Below are 16,577 nucleotides of genomic sequence, written 5' to 3'. Positions count from 1 at the left end.
CTATCCCCCTACTCCCCCTCTCTCACCCTTCCCTTCTTACTCTTCTCCTCAACCGCCCCTGCTATCCTCCTAGGCTCCGCCTACTCCCCCTCTATCTGCACCTCTCTTAGCCTGCTCTTCTTGCTCCGCCCTCCACCTCATGTGCTCCCTCTATTCCCGCCCTCTGACACAGACTGCACCTATCCTTGCTCTCTCTGCACATACACACTTACCAACCACTTTGCAATCCACCATTCACAAGTCCAGCCATGCTCTATACACAGACAGACAGACAGATGTACTACTTACCAATTTACCAGCCATCTCCGACTTACCTCTTCTTTGCCGCCATCAGTCACCTGGTGCGGAGCCCGGGATTCGAACCCTGGTTGTCTGGGTGGAAGTCAGGAACTTACCCACTGGACCACACTGGCTTCCATGTCTTTAGCTTGTCAAAACTTCCCTATATCATGGATATGAAGTGTCCTGTGCAGTGGAAGCCATAAGCAATGACATCACAACCTTTATGTTGCTGATAGGTTCTGTGGCACAGTCAAAACCCATCCAGGAGCTATGGCTCAGTGGCAAGGTCTAGTGCCGCTGGTGCAGTAGGCTATCCCTATATAGGGGTTCGAATCCAGCCAGCGGCTCCAAAGTACTTTTAGGTGGAAAAAAATAAGTCATTTGATTTTTTTTATTTCGAAAGGTTATTTTTACTGTAACAATTTCAGGAATAATGTAAGTATTTTTGTTTGCATTGTTAGCCCACATTTAGAAATCTTGCCCCCTCCACCCCACCTTCCCTCTCCCTCCTTTTGCTCAAGTAGCTACAATAGGAGCAAAGCCTTATCTTCATTAATCAATGTATTGGTTTTTTCCTCAAATTGGTGTTTTGGAGAAGAGAAATAAGGCCCAAAGAGGGGCAAAACTAAGCTGTATTGTGTGAGGTGGGTGCCATCCGTTTGCTTTGCTGTGCTGTGCAGCCAGGCCAGGGCTTTGGGACTGGGATTTTAAACACCCCATTCATAGTCTGAAGCTTTTACCATAAGCCCACGAACGCCCAAGTTCTGTATAGAGGATTACTGCAGGTAATTATGGACCCTGCTAAATGAGGGTGGGGTCCTTATATGTAGGCCTTTGAGTGGAAAACCCCTTAGCCTAAGACAGTTTGGCAACTTTGGAAATCTGCTGAAGCCCATGTTTTGAAGGCCGTATCACAACATCACAGAGGAAGCTCAGCAAAGTAATCATGGGAGAACATTATTTGCATAGGACAGCCCCTTTCTCAATCCTATTATTATGCTGCAGTTGCCATGTAGCATTACTAGAGGGCAGCAGTTTGAAGATAAATCTACAGAGAGACTTTAAATCTGTTTGCTGAACTACTTCTTGTTCTTGTTGTTTTTTTATCAGCCTATAGAGTGGCGGACTGGAATGACAAGAGTGAATGAGCATTGAGGAATGGTTGGCCTGTATTTGTGGTGAAGGGGGTGCGGGCTTTGGAAGGAAAACTGCAAGATAAAAGTGTCAAAGCATAGATGCTTGCAGAGAGATAGAGTGAGTGTGCCTTCTGTCTCTTTGAAGGGACATGTGAAAGAAGAACAACAGATCCACAGTCCTCAGGTAGGAGAAGCATGGAAGAGTATTCACCCCAAAATGAATATACTCACGCCATCTCAAAGCTTCTGAGTATGATATGATGCTTTGCAGGATGAAGGATTTGCCATGTTTGGTGCATAGATGTGCACTGTTGGGGAGGCGCTTGCCAGAATATCAAAAGCACACTCTTTAGAAGTGTCCTTACAGCCGAAATGTCAGGCACTCTTTTGGGATTATGAGGTCTAGAAAAACCACCACAAGACACCTTATAACATGTCCTGCACCGGGGCAAAGAAATCATGGGCAGACCATCTCCCAAGAATCCTAACACAGGTTCCTTGTTTCCCCTCTCAATACCATAACCACAGTAGGCCTGTGTGCGAGGTTCCCTTTTGGCTGGTAATAGAAAGTGCCTGAAACCTGAACCCCAAGTCCTCCACTCCCCCCTTTGCCCCTAGCCTTTCGTGGTACCCCCGCTCGAAAGAAAAGGCGCAATAAACAAGAAAGTACATAGCACTCCCGAAAAAACACATGCTGCATCATTCTGCGCCTCCTAGCACCCCTGTAATAATGCACCCCAACACCCCTTTTGACACTGCACCCCCAAATTTACTCCCCCCCTTCCCCTTTACTACCACCACACTGGAGCTTGGGGGGGGGTGGCATAAAAATGATGGGGTCCGTCACCAAAACCCCCCTCCTTTGTAATCACCCCGTTTGTGGGTGGGGTACTCTGCTTGTTTGCCAGCATGGGCTGCGCTGCCCTATGCTTCCTCTCCTGCACTGGCCTAGACTCCTCCTACACCCCTTCTTCTCCTGAATCACTGCCACACCACCCCCTCTTGCTCTCTCCCCCTGCTCCATCTACGTCCCCCTTTCTCCTCTAACTCCCACCACCTACCTCTGCTATCCCCCTACTCCCACTCTCTCACCCTTCCCTTCTTACTCTTCTCCTCAACCACCCCTGCTATCCTCCTAGGCTCCGCCTACTCCCCCTCTATCTGCACCTCTCTGAGCCTGCTCTTCTTGCTCCGCCCTCCACCTCATGTGCTCCCTCTACTCCCGCCCTCTGACACAGACTGCACCTATCCTTGCTCTCTCTGCACATACACACTTACCAACCACTTTGCAATCCACCATTCACAAGTCCAGCCATGCTCTATACACAGACAGACAGATGTACTACTTACCAATTTACCAGCCATCTCCGACTTACCTCTTCTTTGCCGCCATCAGTCACCTGGTGCCGAGCCCGGGATTCGAACCCTGGTTGTCTGGGTGGAAGTCAGGAACTTACCCACTGGACCACACTGGCTTCCATGTCTTTAGCTTGTCAAAACTTCCCTATATCATGGATATGAAGTGTCCTGTGCAGTGGAAGCCATAAGCAATGACATTACAACCTTTATGTTGCTGATAGGTTCTGTGGCACAGTCAAAACCCATCCAGGAGCTATGGCTCAGTGGCAAGGTCTAGTGCCTCTGGTGCAGTAGGCTATCCCTATATAGGGGTTCGAATCCAGCCAGCGCCTCCAAAGTACTTTTAGGTGTTTTTACTTTAACAATTTCAGGAATAATGTAAGTATTTTTGTTTGCATTGTTAGCCCACATTTAGAAATCTTGCCCCCTCCACCCCACCTTCCCTCTCCCTCCTTTTGCTCAAGTAGCTACAATAGGAGCAAAGCCTTATCTTCATTAATCAATGTATTGTTTTTTTCCTCAAATTGGTGTTTTGGAGAAGAGAAATAAGGCCCAAAGAGGGGCAAAACTAAGCTGTATTGTGTGAGGTGGGTGCCATCCGTTTGCTTTGCTGTGCTGTGCTGTGCTGTGCAGCCAGGCCAGGGCTTTGGGACTGGGATTTTAAACACCCCATTCATAGTCTGCAGCTTTTACCATAAGCCCACGAACGCCCAAGTTCTGTATAGAGGATTACTGCAGGTAATTCTGGACCCTGCTAAATGAGGGTGGGGTCCTTATATGTAGGCCTTTGAGTGGAAAACCCCTTAGCCTAAGACAGTTTGGCAACTTTGGAAATCTGCTGAAGCCCATGTTTTGAAGGCCGTATCACAACATCACAGAGGAAGCTCAGCAAAGTAATCATGGGAGAACATTATTTGCATAGGACAGCCCCTTTCTCAATCCTATTATTATGCTGCAGTTGCCATGTAGCATTACTAGAGGGCAGCAGTTTGAAGATAAATCTACAGAGAGACTTTAAATCTGTTTGCTGAACTACTTCTTGTTCTTGTTGTTTTTTTATCAGCCTATAGAGTGGCGGACTGGAATGACAAGAGTGAATGAGCATTGAGGAATGGTTGGCCTGTATTTGTGGTGAAGGGGGTGCGGGCTTTGGAAGGAAAACTGCAAGATAAAAGTGTCAAAGCATAGATGCTTGCAGAGAGATAGAGTGAGTGTGCCTTCTGTCTCTTTGAAGGGACATGTGAAAGAAGAACAACAGATCCACAGTCCTCAGGTGGGAGAAGCATGGAAGAGTATTCACCCCAAAATGAATATACTCATGCCATCTCAAAGCTTCTGAGTATGATATGATGCTTTGCAGGATGAAGGATTTGCCATGTTTGGTGCATAGATGTGCACAGTTGGGGATGCGCTTGCCAGAATATCAAAAGCACACTCTTTAGAAGTGTCCTTACAGCCGAAATGTCAGGCACTCTTTTGGGATTATGAGGTCTAGAAAAACCACCACAAGACACCTTATAACATGTCCTGCACCGGGGCAAAGAAATCATGGGCAGACCATCTCCCAAGAATCCTAACACAGGTTCCTTGTTTCCCCTCTCAATACCATAACCACAGTAGGCCTGTGTGCGAGGTTCCCTTTTGGCTGGTAATAGAAAGTGCCTGAAACCTGAACCCCAAGTCCTCCACTCCCCCCTTTGCCCCTAGCCTTTCGTGGTACCCCCGCTCGAAAGAAAGGGCGCAATAAACAAGAAAGTACATAGCACTCCCGAAAAAACACATGCTGCATCATTCTGCGCCTCCTAGCACCCCTGTAATAATGCACCCCAACACCCCTTTTGACACTGCACCCCCAAATTTACTCCCCCCCTTCCCCTTTACTACCACCACACTGGAGCTTGGGGGGGTGGCATAAAAATGATGGGGTCCGTCACCAAAACCCCCCTCCTTTGTAATCACCCCGTTTGTGGGTGGGGCACTCTGCTTGTTTGCCAGCATGGGCTGCGCTGCCCTATGCTTCCTCTCCTGCACTGGCCTAGACTCCTCCTACACCCCTTCTTCTCCTGAATCACTGCCACACCACCCCCTCTTGCTCTCACCCCCTGCTCCCTCTTCGTCCCCCTTTCTCCTCTAACTCCCACCACCTACCTCTGCTATCCCCCTTCTCCCCCTCTCTCCCCCTTTCCTTCTTACTCTTCTCCTCAACCACCCTGCTATCCTCCTAGGCTCCGCCTACTCCCCCTCTATCTGCACCTCTCTTAGCCTGCTCTTCTTGCTCCGCCCTCCACCTCATGTGCTCCCTCTATTCCCGCCCTCTGACACAGCCTGCACCTATCCTTGCTCTCTCTGCACATACACACTTACCAACCACTTTGCAATCCACCATTCACAAGTCCAGCCATGCTCTATACACAGACAGACAGACAGATGTACTACTTACCAATTTACCAGCCATCTCCGACTTACCTCTTCTTTGCCGCCATCAGTCACCTGGTGCCGAGCCCGGGATTCGAACCCTGGTTGTCTGGGTGGAAGTCAGGAACTTACCCACTGGACCACACTGGCTTCCATGTCTTTAGCTTGTCAAAACTTCCCTATATCATAGCTATGAAGTGTCCTGTGCAGTGGAAGCCATAAGTAATGACATCACAACCTTTATGTTGCTGATAGGTTCTGTGGCACAGTCAAAACCCATCCAGGAGCTATGGCTCAGTGGCAAGGTCTAGTACCTTTGGTGCAGTAGGCTATCCCTATATAGGGGTTCGAATCCAGCCAGCGCCTCCAAAGTACTTTTAGGTGGAAAAAAATAAGTCATTTGATTTTTTTTATTTCAAAAGGTTATTTTTACTTTAACAATTTCAGGAATAATGTAAGTATTTTTGTTTGCATTGTTAGCCCACATTTAGAAATCTTGCCCCCTACACCCCACCTTCCCTCTCCCTCCTTTTGCTCAAGTAGCTACAATAGGAGCAAAGCCTTATCTTCCTTAATCAATGTATTGGTTTTTTCCTCAAATTGGTGTTTTGGAGAAGAGAAATAAGGCCCAAAGAGGGGCAAAACTAAGCTGTATTGTGTGAGGTGGGTGCCATCCGTTTGCTTTGCTGTGCTGTGCTGTGCTGTGCTGTGCAGCCAGGCCAGGGCTTTGGGACTGGGATTTTAAACACCCCATTCATAGTCTGCAGCTTTTACCATAAGCCCACGAACGCCCAAGTTCTGTATAGAGGATTACTGCAGGTAATTCTGGACCCTGCTAAATGAGGGTGGGGTCCTTATATGTAGGCCTTTGAGTGGAAAACCCCTTAGCCTAAGACAGTTTGGCAACTTTGGAAATCTGCTGAAGCCCATGTTTTGAAGGCCGTATCACAACATCACAGAGGAAGCTCAGCAAAGTAATCATGGGAGAACATTATTTGCATAGGACAGCCCCTTTCTCAATCCTATTATTATGCTGCAGTTGCCATGTAGCATTACTAGAGGGCAGCAGTTTGAAGATAAATCTACAGAGAGACTTTAAATCTGTTTGCTGAACTACTTCTTGTTCTTGTTGTTTTTTTATCAGCCTATAGAGTGGCGGACTGGAATGACAAGAGTGAATGAGCATTGAGGAATGGTTGGCCTGTATTTGTGGTGAAGGGGGTGCGGGCTTTGGAAGGAAAACTGCAAGATAAAAGTGTCAAAGCATAGATGCTTGCAGAGAGATAGAGTGAGTGTGCCTTCTGTCTCTTTGAAGGGACATGTGAAAGAAGAACAACAGATCCACAGTCCTCAGATGGGAGAAGCATGGAAGAGTATTCACCCCAAAATGAATATACTCACGCCATCTCAAAGCTTCAGAGTATGATATGATGCTTTGCAGGATGAAGGATTTGCCATGTTTTGTGCATAGATGTGCACAGTTGGGGAGGCGCTTGCCAGAATATCAAAAGCACACTCTTTAGAAGTGTCCTTACAGCCGAAATGTCAGGCACTCTTTTGGGATTATGAGGTCTAGAAAAACCACCACAAGACACCTTATAACATGTCCTGCACCGGGGCAAAGAAATCATGGGCAGACCATCTCCCAAGAATCCTAACACAGGTTCCTTGTTTCCCCTCTCAATACCATAACCACAGTAGGCCTGTGTGCGAGGTTCCCTTTTGGCTGGTAATAGAAAGTGCCTGAAACCTGAACCCCAAGTCCTCCACTCCCCCCTTTGCCCCTAGCCTTTCGTGGTACCCCCGCTCGAAAGAAAGGGCGCAATAAACAAGAAAGTACATAGCACTCCCGAAAAAACACATGCTGCTCCATTCTGCGCCTCCTAGCACCCCTGTAATAATGCACCCCAACACCCCTTTTGACACTGCACCCCCAAATTTACTCCCCCCCTTCCCCTTTACTACCACCACACTGGAGCTTGGGGGGGGGTGGCATAAAAATGATGGGGTCCGTCACCAAAACCCCCCTCCTTTGTAATCACCCCGTTTGTGGGTGGGGTACTCTGCTTGTTTGCCAGCATGGGCTGCGCTGCCCTATGCTTCCTCTCCTGCACTGGCCTAGACTCCTCCTATACCCCTTCTTCTCCTGAATCACTGCCACACCACCCCCTCTTGCTCTCTCCCCCTGCTCCATCTACGTCCCCCTTTGTCCTCTAACTCCCACCACCTACCTCTGCTATCCCCCTACTCCCCCTCTCTCACCCTTCCCTTCTTACTCTTCTCCTCAACCACCCCTGCTATCCTCCTAGGCTCCGCCTACTCCCCCTCTATCTGCAGCTCTCTTAGCCTGCTCTTCTTGCTCCGCCCTCCACCTCATGTGCTCCCTCTATTCCCGCCCTCTGACACAGACTGCACCTATCCTTGCTCTCTCTGCACATACACACTTACCAACCACTTTGCAATCCACCATTCACAAGTCCAGCCATGCTCTATACACAGACAGACAGACAGATGTACTACTTACCAATTTACCAGACATCTCCGACTTACCTCTTCTTTGCCGCCATCAGTCTCCTGGTGCCGAGCCCAGGATTCGAACCCTGGTTGTCTGGGTGGAAGTCAGGAACTTACCCACTGGACCACACTAGCTTCCATGTCTTTAGCTTGTCAAAACTTCCCTATATCATGGATATGAAGTGTCCTGTGCAGTGGAAGCCATAAGCAATGACATCACAACCTTTACGTTGCTGATAGGTTCTGTGGCACAGTCAAAACCCATCCAGGAGCTATGGCTCAGTGGCAAGGTCTAGTGCCTCTGGTGCAGTAGGCTATCCCTATATAGGGGTTCGAATCCAGCCAGCGCCTCCAAAGTACTTTTAGGTGGAAAAAAATAAGTCATTTGATTTTTTTTATTTCGAAAGGTTATTTTTACTTTAACAATTTCAGGAATAATGTAAGTATTTTTGTTTGCATTGTTAGCCCACATTTAGAAATCTTGCCCCCTCACCCCACCTTCCCTCTCCCTCCTTTTGCTCAAGTAGCTACAATAGGAGCAAAGCCTTATCTTCATTAATCAATGTATTGTTTTTTTCCTCAAATTGGTGTTTTGGAGAAGAGAAATAAGGCCCAAAGAGGGGCAAAACTAAGCTGTATTGTGTGAGGTGGGTGCCATCCGTTTGCTTTGCTGTGCTGTGCTGTGCTGTGCTGTGCTGTGCTGTGCAGCCAGGCCAGGGCTTTGGGACTGGGATTTTAAACTCCCCATTCATAGTCTGCAGCTTTTACCATAAGCCCACGAACGCCCAAGTTCTGTATAGAGGATTACTGCAGGTAATTCTGGACCCTGCTAAATGAGGGTGGGGTCCTTATATGTAGGCCTTTGAGTGGAAAACCCCTTAGCCTAAGACAGTTTGGCAACTCTGAACTACTTCTTGTTCTTGTTGTTTTTTTATCAGCCTATAGAGTGGCGGACTGGAATGACAAGAGTGAATGAGCATTGAGGAATGGTTGGCCTGTATTTGTGGTGAAGGGGGTGCGGGCTTTGGAAGGAAAACTGCAAGATAAAAGTGTCAAAGCATAGATGCTTGCAGAGAGATAGAGTTAGTGTGCCTTCTGTCTCTTTGAAGGGACATGTGAAAGAAGAACAACAGATCCACAGTCCTCAGGTGGGAGAAGCATGGAAGAGTATTCACCCCAAAATGAATATACTCACGCCATCTCAAAGCTTCAGAGTATGATATGATGCTTTGCAGGATGAAGGATTTGCCATGTTTTGTGCATAGATGTGCACAGTTGGGGAGGCGCTTGCCAGAATATCAAAAGCACACTCTTTAGAAGTGTCCTTACAGCCGAAATGTCAGGCACTCTTTTGGGATTATGAGGTCTAGAAAAACCACCACAAGACACCTTATAACATGTCCTGCACCGGGGCAAAGAAATCATGGGCAGACCATCTCCCAAGAATCCTAACACAGGTTCCTTGTTTCCCCTCTCAATACCATAACCACAGTAGGCCTGTGTGCGAGGTTCCCTTTTGGCTGGTAATAGAAAGTGCCTGAAACCTGAACCCCAAGTCCTCCACTCCCCCCTTTGCCCCTAGCCTTTCGTGGTACCCCCGCTCGAAAGAAAGGGCGCAATAAACAAGAAAGTACATAGCACTCCCGAAAAAACACATGCTGCATCATTCTGCGCCTCCTAGCACCCCTGTAATAATGCACCCCAACACCCCTTTTGACACTGCACCCCCAAATTTACTCCCCCCCTTCCCCTTTACTACCACCACACTGGAGCTTGGGGGGGGGGTGGCATAAAAATGATGGGGTCCGTCACCAAAACCCCCCTCCTTTGTAATCACCCCGTTTGTGGGGTTTCTGCTTGTTTGCCAGCATGGGCTGCGCTGCCCTATGCTTCCTCTCCTGCACTGGCCTAGACTCCTCCTACACCCCTTCTTCTCCTGAATCACTGCCACACCACCCCCTCTTGCTCTCTGCCCCTGCTCCATCTACGTCCCCCTTTCTCCTCTAACTCCCACCACCTACCTCTGCTATCCCCCTACTCCCCCTCTCTCACCCTTCCCTTCTTACTCTTCTCCTCAACCACCCTTGCTATCCTCCTAGGCTCCGCCTACTCCCCCTCTATCTGCACCTCTCTGAGCCTGCTCTTCTTGCTCCGCCCTCCACCTCATGTGCTCCCTCTATTCCCGCCCTCTGACACAGACTGCACCTATCCTTGCTCTCTCTGCACATACACACTTACCAACCACTTTGCAATCCACCATTCACAAGTCCAGCCATGCTCTATACTCAGACAGACAGACAGACAGATGTACTACTTACCAATTTACCAGCCATCTCCGACTTACCTCTTCTTTGCCGCCATCAGTCACCTGGTGCGGAGCCCGGGATACGAACCCTGGTTGTCTGGGTGGAAGTCAGGAACTTACCCACTGGACCACACTGGCTTCCATGTCTTTAGCTTGTCAAAACTTCCCTATATCATGGATATGAAGTGTCCTGTGCAGTGGAAGCCATAAGCAATGACATCACAACCTTTATGTTGCTGATAGGTTCTGTGGCACAGTCAAAACCCATCCAGGAGCTATGGCTCAGTGGCAAGGTCTAGTGCCTCTGGTGCAGTAGGCTATCCCTATATAGGGGTTCGAATCCAGCCAGCGCCTCCAAAGTACTTTTAGGTGGAAAAAAATAAGTCATTTGATTTTTTTTTTTTTCGAAAGGTTATTTTTACTTTAACAATTTCAGGAATAATGTAAGTATTTTTGTTTGCATTGTTAGCCCACATTTAGAAATCTTGCCCCCTCCACCCCACCTTCCCTCTCCCTCCTTTTGCTCAAGTAGCTACAATAGGAGCAAAGCCTTATCTTCATTAATCAATGTATTGGTTTTTTCCTCAAATTGGTGTTTTGGAGAAGAGAAATAAGGCCCAAAGAGGGGCAAAACTAAGCTGTATTGTGTGAGGTGGGTGCCATCCGTTTGCTTTGCTGTGCTGTGCTGTGCTGTGCAGCCAAGCCAGGGCTTTGGGACTGGGATTTTAAACACCCCATTCATAGTCTGCAGCTTTTACCATAAACCCACGAACGCCCAAGTTCTGTATAGAGGATTACTGCAGGTAATTCTGGACCCTGCTAAATGAGGGTGGGGTCCTTATATGTAGGCCTTTGAGTGGAAAACCCCTTAGCCTAAGACAGTTTGGCAACTTTGGAAATCTGCTGAAGCCCATGTTTTGAAGGCCGTATCACAACATCACAGAGGAAGCTCAGCAAAGTAATCATGGGAGAACATTATTTGCATAGGACAGCCCCTTTCTCAATCCTATTATTATGCTGCAGTTGCCATGTAGCATTACTAGAGGGCAGCAGTTTGAAGATAAATCTACAGAGAGACTTTAAATCTGTTTGCTGAACTACTTCTTGTTCTTGTTGTTTTTTTATCAGCCTATAGAGTGGCGGACTGGAATGACAAGAGTGAATGAGCATTGAGGAATGGTTGGCCTGTATTTGTGGTGAAGGGGGTGCGGGCTTTGGAAGGAAAACTGCAAGATAAAAGTGTCAAAGCATAGATGCTTGCAGAGAGATAGAGTGAGTGTGCCTTCTGTCTCTTTGAAGGGACATGTGAAAGAAGAACAACAGATCCACAGTCCTCAGGTGGGAGAAGCATGGAAGAGTATTCACCCCAAAATGAATATACTCATGCCATCTCAAAGCTTCTGAGTATGATATGATGCTTTGCAGGATGAAGGATTTGCCATGTTTGGTGCATAGATGTGCCAAGTTGGGTATGCGCTTGCCAGAATATCAAAAGCACACTCTTTAGAAGTGTCCTTACAGCCGAAATGTCAGGCACTCTTTTGGGATTATGAGGTCTAGAAAAACCACCACAAGACACCTTATAACATGTCCTGCACCGGGGCAAAGAAATCATGGGCAGACCATCTCCCAAGAATCCTAACACAGGTTCCTTGTTTCCCCTCTCAATACCATAACCACAGTAGGCCTGTGTGCGAGGTTCCCTTTTGGCTGGTAATAGAAAGTGCCTGAAACCTGAACCCCAAGTCCTCCACTCCCCCCTTTGCCCCTAGCCTTTCGTGGTACCCCCGCTCGAAAGAAAGGGCGCAATAAACAAGAAAGTACATAGCACTCCCGAAAAAACACATGCTGCATCATTCTGCGCCTCCTAGCACCCCTGTAATAATGCACCCCAACACCCCTTTTGACACTGCACCCCAAAATTTACTCCCCCCCTTCCCCTTTACTACCACCACACTGGAGCTTGGGGGGGGTGGCATAAAAATGATGGGGTCCGTCACCAAAACCCCCCTCCTTTGTAATCACCCCGTTTGTGGGTGGGGCACTCTGCTTGTTTGCCAGCATGGGCTGGGCTGCCCTATGCTTCCTCTCCTGCACTGGCCTAGACTCCTCCTACACCCCTTCTTCTCCTGAATCACTGCCACACCACCCCCTCTTGCTCTCTCCCCCTGCTCCATCTACGTCCCCCTTTCTCCTCTAACTCCCACCACCTACCTCTGCTATCCCCCTACTCCCCCTCTCTCACCCTTCCCACTCTTCTCCTCAACCACCCCTGCTATCCTCCTAGGCTCTGCCTACTCCCCCTCTATCTGCACCTCTCTTAGCCTGCTCTTCTTGCTCCGCCCTCCACCTCATGTGCTCCCTCTATTCCCGCCCTCTGACACAGACTGCACCTATCCTTGCTCTCTCTGCACATACACACTTACCAACCACTTTGCAATCCATCATTCACAAGTCCAGCCATGCTCTATACACAGACAGACAGACAGATGTACTACTTACCAATTTACCAGCCATCTCCGACTTACCTCTTCTTTGCCGCCATAAGTCACCTGGTGCGGAGCCCGGGATTCGAACCCTGGTTGTCTGGGTGGAAGTCAGGAACTTACCCACTGGACCACACTGGCTTCCATGTCTTTAGCTTGTCAAAACTTCCCTATATCATGGATATGAAGTGTCCTGTGCAGTGGAAGCCATAAGCAATGACATCACAACCTTTATGTTGCTGATAGGTTCTGTGGCACAGTCAAAACCCATCCAGGAGCTATGGCTCAGTGGCAAGGTCTAGTGCCTCTGGTGCAGTAGGCTATCCCTATATAGGGGTTCGAATCCAGCCAGCGCCTCCAAAGTACTTTTAGGTGGAAAAAAATAAGTCATTTGATTTTTTTTTATTTCGAAAGGTTATTTTTACTTTAACAATTTCAGGAATAATGTAAGTATTTTTGTTTGCATTGTTAGCCCACATTTAGAAATCGTGCCCCCTCCACCCCACCTTCCCTCTCCCTCCTTTTGCTCAAGTAGCTACAATATGAGCAAAGCCTTATCTTCATTAATCAATGTATTGTTTTTTTCCTCAAATTGGTGTTTTGGAGAAGAGAAATAAGGCCCAAAGAGGGGCAAAACTAAGCTGTATTGTGTGAGGTGGGTGCCATCCGTTTGCTTTGCTGTGCTGTGCTGTGCTGTGCTGTGCTGTGCAGCCAGGCCAGGGCTTTGGGACTGGGATTTTAAACACCCCATTCATAGTCTGCAGCTTTTACCATAAGCACACGAACGCCCAAGTTCTGTATAGAGGATTACTGCAGGTAATTCTGGACCCTGCTAAATGAGGGTGGGGTCCTTATATGTAGGCCTTTGAGTGGAAAACCCCTTAGCCTAAGACAGTTTGGCAACTTTGGAAATCTGCTGAAGCCCATGTTTTGAAGGCCGTATCACAACATCACAGAGGAAGCTCAGCAAAGTAATCATGGGAGAACATTATTTGCATAGGACAGCCCCTTTCTCAATCCTATTATTATGCTGCAGTTGCCATGTAGCATTACTAGAGGGCAGCAGTTTGAAGATAAATCTACAGAGAGACTTTAAATCTGTTTGCTGAACTACTTCTTGTTCTTGTTGTTTTTTTATCAGCCTATAGAGTGGCGGACTGGAATGACAAGAGTGAATGAGCATTGAGGAATGGTTGGCCTGTATTTGTGGTGAAGGGGGTGCGGGCTTTGGAAGGAAAACTGCAAGATAAAAGTGTCAAAGCATAGATGCTTGCAGAGAGATAGAGTGAGTGTGCCTTCTGTCTCTTTGAAGGGACATGTGAAAGAAGAACAACAGATCCACAGTCCTCAGGTGGGAGAAGCATGGAAGAGTATTCACCCCAAAATGAATATACTCACGCCATCTCAAAGCTTCTGAGTATGATAGGATGCTTTGCAGGATGAAGGATTTGCCATGTTTGGTGCATAGATGTGCACAGTTGGGGATGCGCTTGCCAGAATATCAAAAGCACACTCTTTAGAAGTGTCCTTACAGCCGAAATGTCAGGCACTCTTTTGGGATTATGAGGTCTAGAAAAACCACCACAAGACACCTTATAACATGTCCTGCACCGGGGCAAAGAAATCATGGGCAGACCATCTCCCAAGAATCCTAACACAGGTTCCTTGTTTCCCCTCTCAATACCATAACCACAGTAGGCCTGTGTGCGAGGTTCCCTTTTGGCTGGTAATAGAAAGTGCCTGAAACCTGAACCCCAAGTCCTCCACTCCCCCCTTTGCCCCTAGCCTTTCGTGGTACCCCCGCTCGAAAGAAAGGGCGCAATAAACAAGAAAGTACATAGCACTCCCGAAAAAACACATGCTGCATCATTCTGCGCCTCCTAGCACCCCTGAAATAATGCACCCCAACAACCCTTTTGACACTGCACCCCCAAATTTACTCCCCCCCTTCCCCTTTACTACCACCACACTGGAGCTTGGGGGGGGGGGTGGCATAAAAATGATGGGGTCCGTCACCAAAATCCCCCTCCTTTGTAATCACCCCGTTTGTGGGTGGGGCACTCTGCTTGTTTGCCAGCATGGGCTGCGCTGCCCTATGCTTCCTCTCCTGCACTGGCCTAGACTCCTCCTACACCCCTTCTTCTCCTGAATCACTGCCACTCCACCCCCTCTTGCTCTCTCCCCCTGCTCCATCTACGTCCCCCTTTCTCCTCTAACTCCCACCACCTACCTCTGCTATCCCCCTACTCCCCCTCTCTCACCCTTCCCTTCTTACTCTTCTCCTCAACCACCCCTGCTATCCTCCTAGGCTCCGCCTACTCCCCCTCTATCTGCACCTCTCTTAGCCTGCTCTTCTTGCTCCGCCCTCCACCTCATGTGCTCCCTCTATTCCCGCCCTCTGACACAGACTGCACCTATCCTTGCTCTCTCTGCACATACACACTTACCAACCACTTTGCAATCCACCATTCACAAGTCCAGCCATGCTCTATACACAGACAGACAGACAGATGTAGTACTTACCAATTTACCAGCCATCTCCGACTTACCTCTTCTTTGCCGCCATCAGTCACCTGGTGCGGAGCCCGGGATTCGAACCCTGGTTGTCTGGGTGGAAGTCAGGAACTTACCCACTGGACCACACTGGCTTCCATGTCTTTAGCTTGTCAAAACTTCCCTATATCATGGATATGAAGTGTCCTGTGCAGTGGAAGCCATAAGCAATGACATCACAACCTTTATGTTGCTGATAGGTTCTGTGGCACAGTCAAAACCCATCCAGGAGCTATGGCTCAGTGGCAAGGTCTAGTGCCTCTGGTGCAGTAGGCTATATAGGGGTTTGAATCCAGCCAGCGCCTCCAAAGTACTTTTAGGTGGAAAAAAATAAGTCATTTGATTTTTTTTATTTCGAAAGGTTATATTTACTTTAACAATTTCAGGAATAATGTAAGTATTTTTGTTTGCATTGTTAGCCCACATTTAGAAATCTTGCCCCCTCCACCCCACCTTCCCTCTCCCTCCTTTTGCTCAAGTAGCTACAATAGGAGCAAAGCCTTATCTTCATTAATCAATGTATTGGTTTTTTCCTCAAATTGGTGTTTTGGAGAAGAGAAATAAGGCCCAAAGAGGGGCAAAACTAAGCTGTATTGTGTGAGGTGGGTGCCATCCGTTTGCTTTGCTGTGCTGTGCTGTGCAGCCAGGCCAGGGCTTTGGGACTGGGATTTTAAACACCCCATTCATAGTCTGCAGCTTTTACCATAAGCCCACGAACGCCCAAGTTCTGTATAGAGGATTACTGCAGGTAATTCTGGACCCTGCTAAATGAGGGTGGGGTCCTTATATGTAGGCCTTTGAGTGGAAAACCCCTTAGCCTAAGACAGTTTGGCAACTTTGGAAATCTGCTGAAGCCCATGTTTTGAAGGCCGTATCACAACATCACAGAGGAAGCTCAGCAAAGTAATCATGGGAGAACATTATTTGCATAGGACAGCCCCTTTCTCAATCCTATTATTATGCTGCAGTTGCCATGTAGCATTACTAGAGGGCAGCAGTTTGAAGATAAATCTACAGAGAGACTTTAAATCTGTTTGCTGAACTACTTCTTGTTCTTGTTGTTTTTTTATCAGCCTATAGAGTGGCGGACTGGAATGACAAGAGTGAATGAGCATTGAGGAATGTTTGGCCTGTATTTGTGGTGAAGGGGGTGCGGGCTTTGGAAGGAAACCTGCAAGATAAAAGTGTCAAAGCATAGATGCTTGCAGAGAGATAGAGTGAGTGTGCCTTCTGTCTCTTTGAAGGGACATGTGAAAGAAGAACAACAGATCCACAGTCCTCAGGTGGGAGAAGCATGGAAGAGTATTCACCCCAAAATGAATATACTCACGCCATCTCAAAGCTTCTGAGTATGATAGAATGCTTTGCAGGATGAAGGATTTGCCATGTTTGGTGCATAGATGTGCACAGTTGGGGATGCGCTTGCCAGAATATCAAAAGCACACTCTTTAGAAGTGTCCTTACAGCCGAAATGTCAGGCACTCTTTTGGGATTATGAGGTCTAGAAAAACCACCACAAGACACCTT

Source organism: Pleurodeles waltl, chromosome 6 (genome assembly GCF_031143425.1).
Source record: "Pleurodeles waltl isolate 20211129_DDA chromosome 6, aPleWal1.hap1.20221129, whole genome shotgun sequence".
NCBI lineage: Eukaryota > Metazoa > Chordata > Amphibia > Caudata > Salamandridae > Pleurodeles > Pleurodeles waltl.
Note: the sequence above shows the minus strand (reverse complement) of the source record.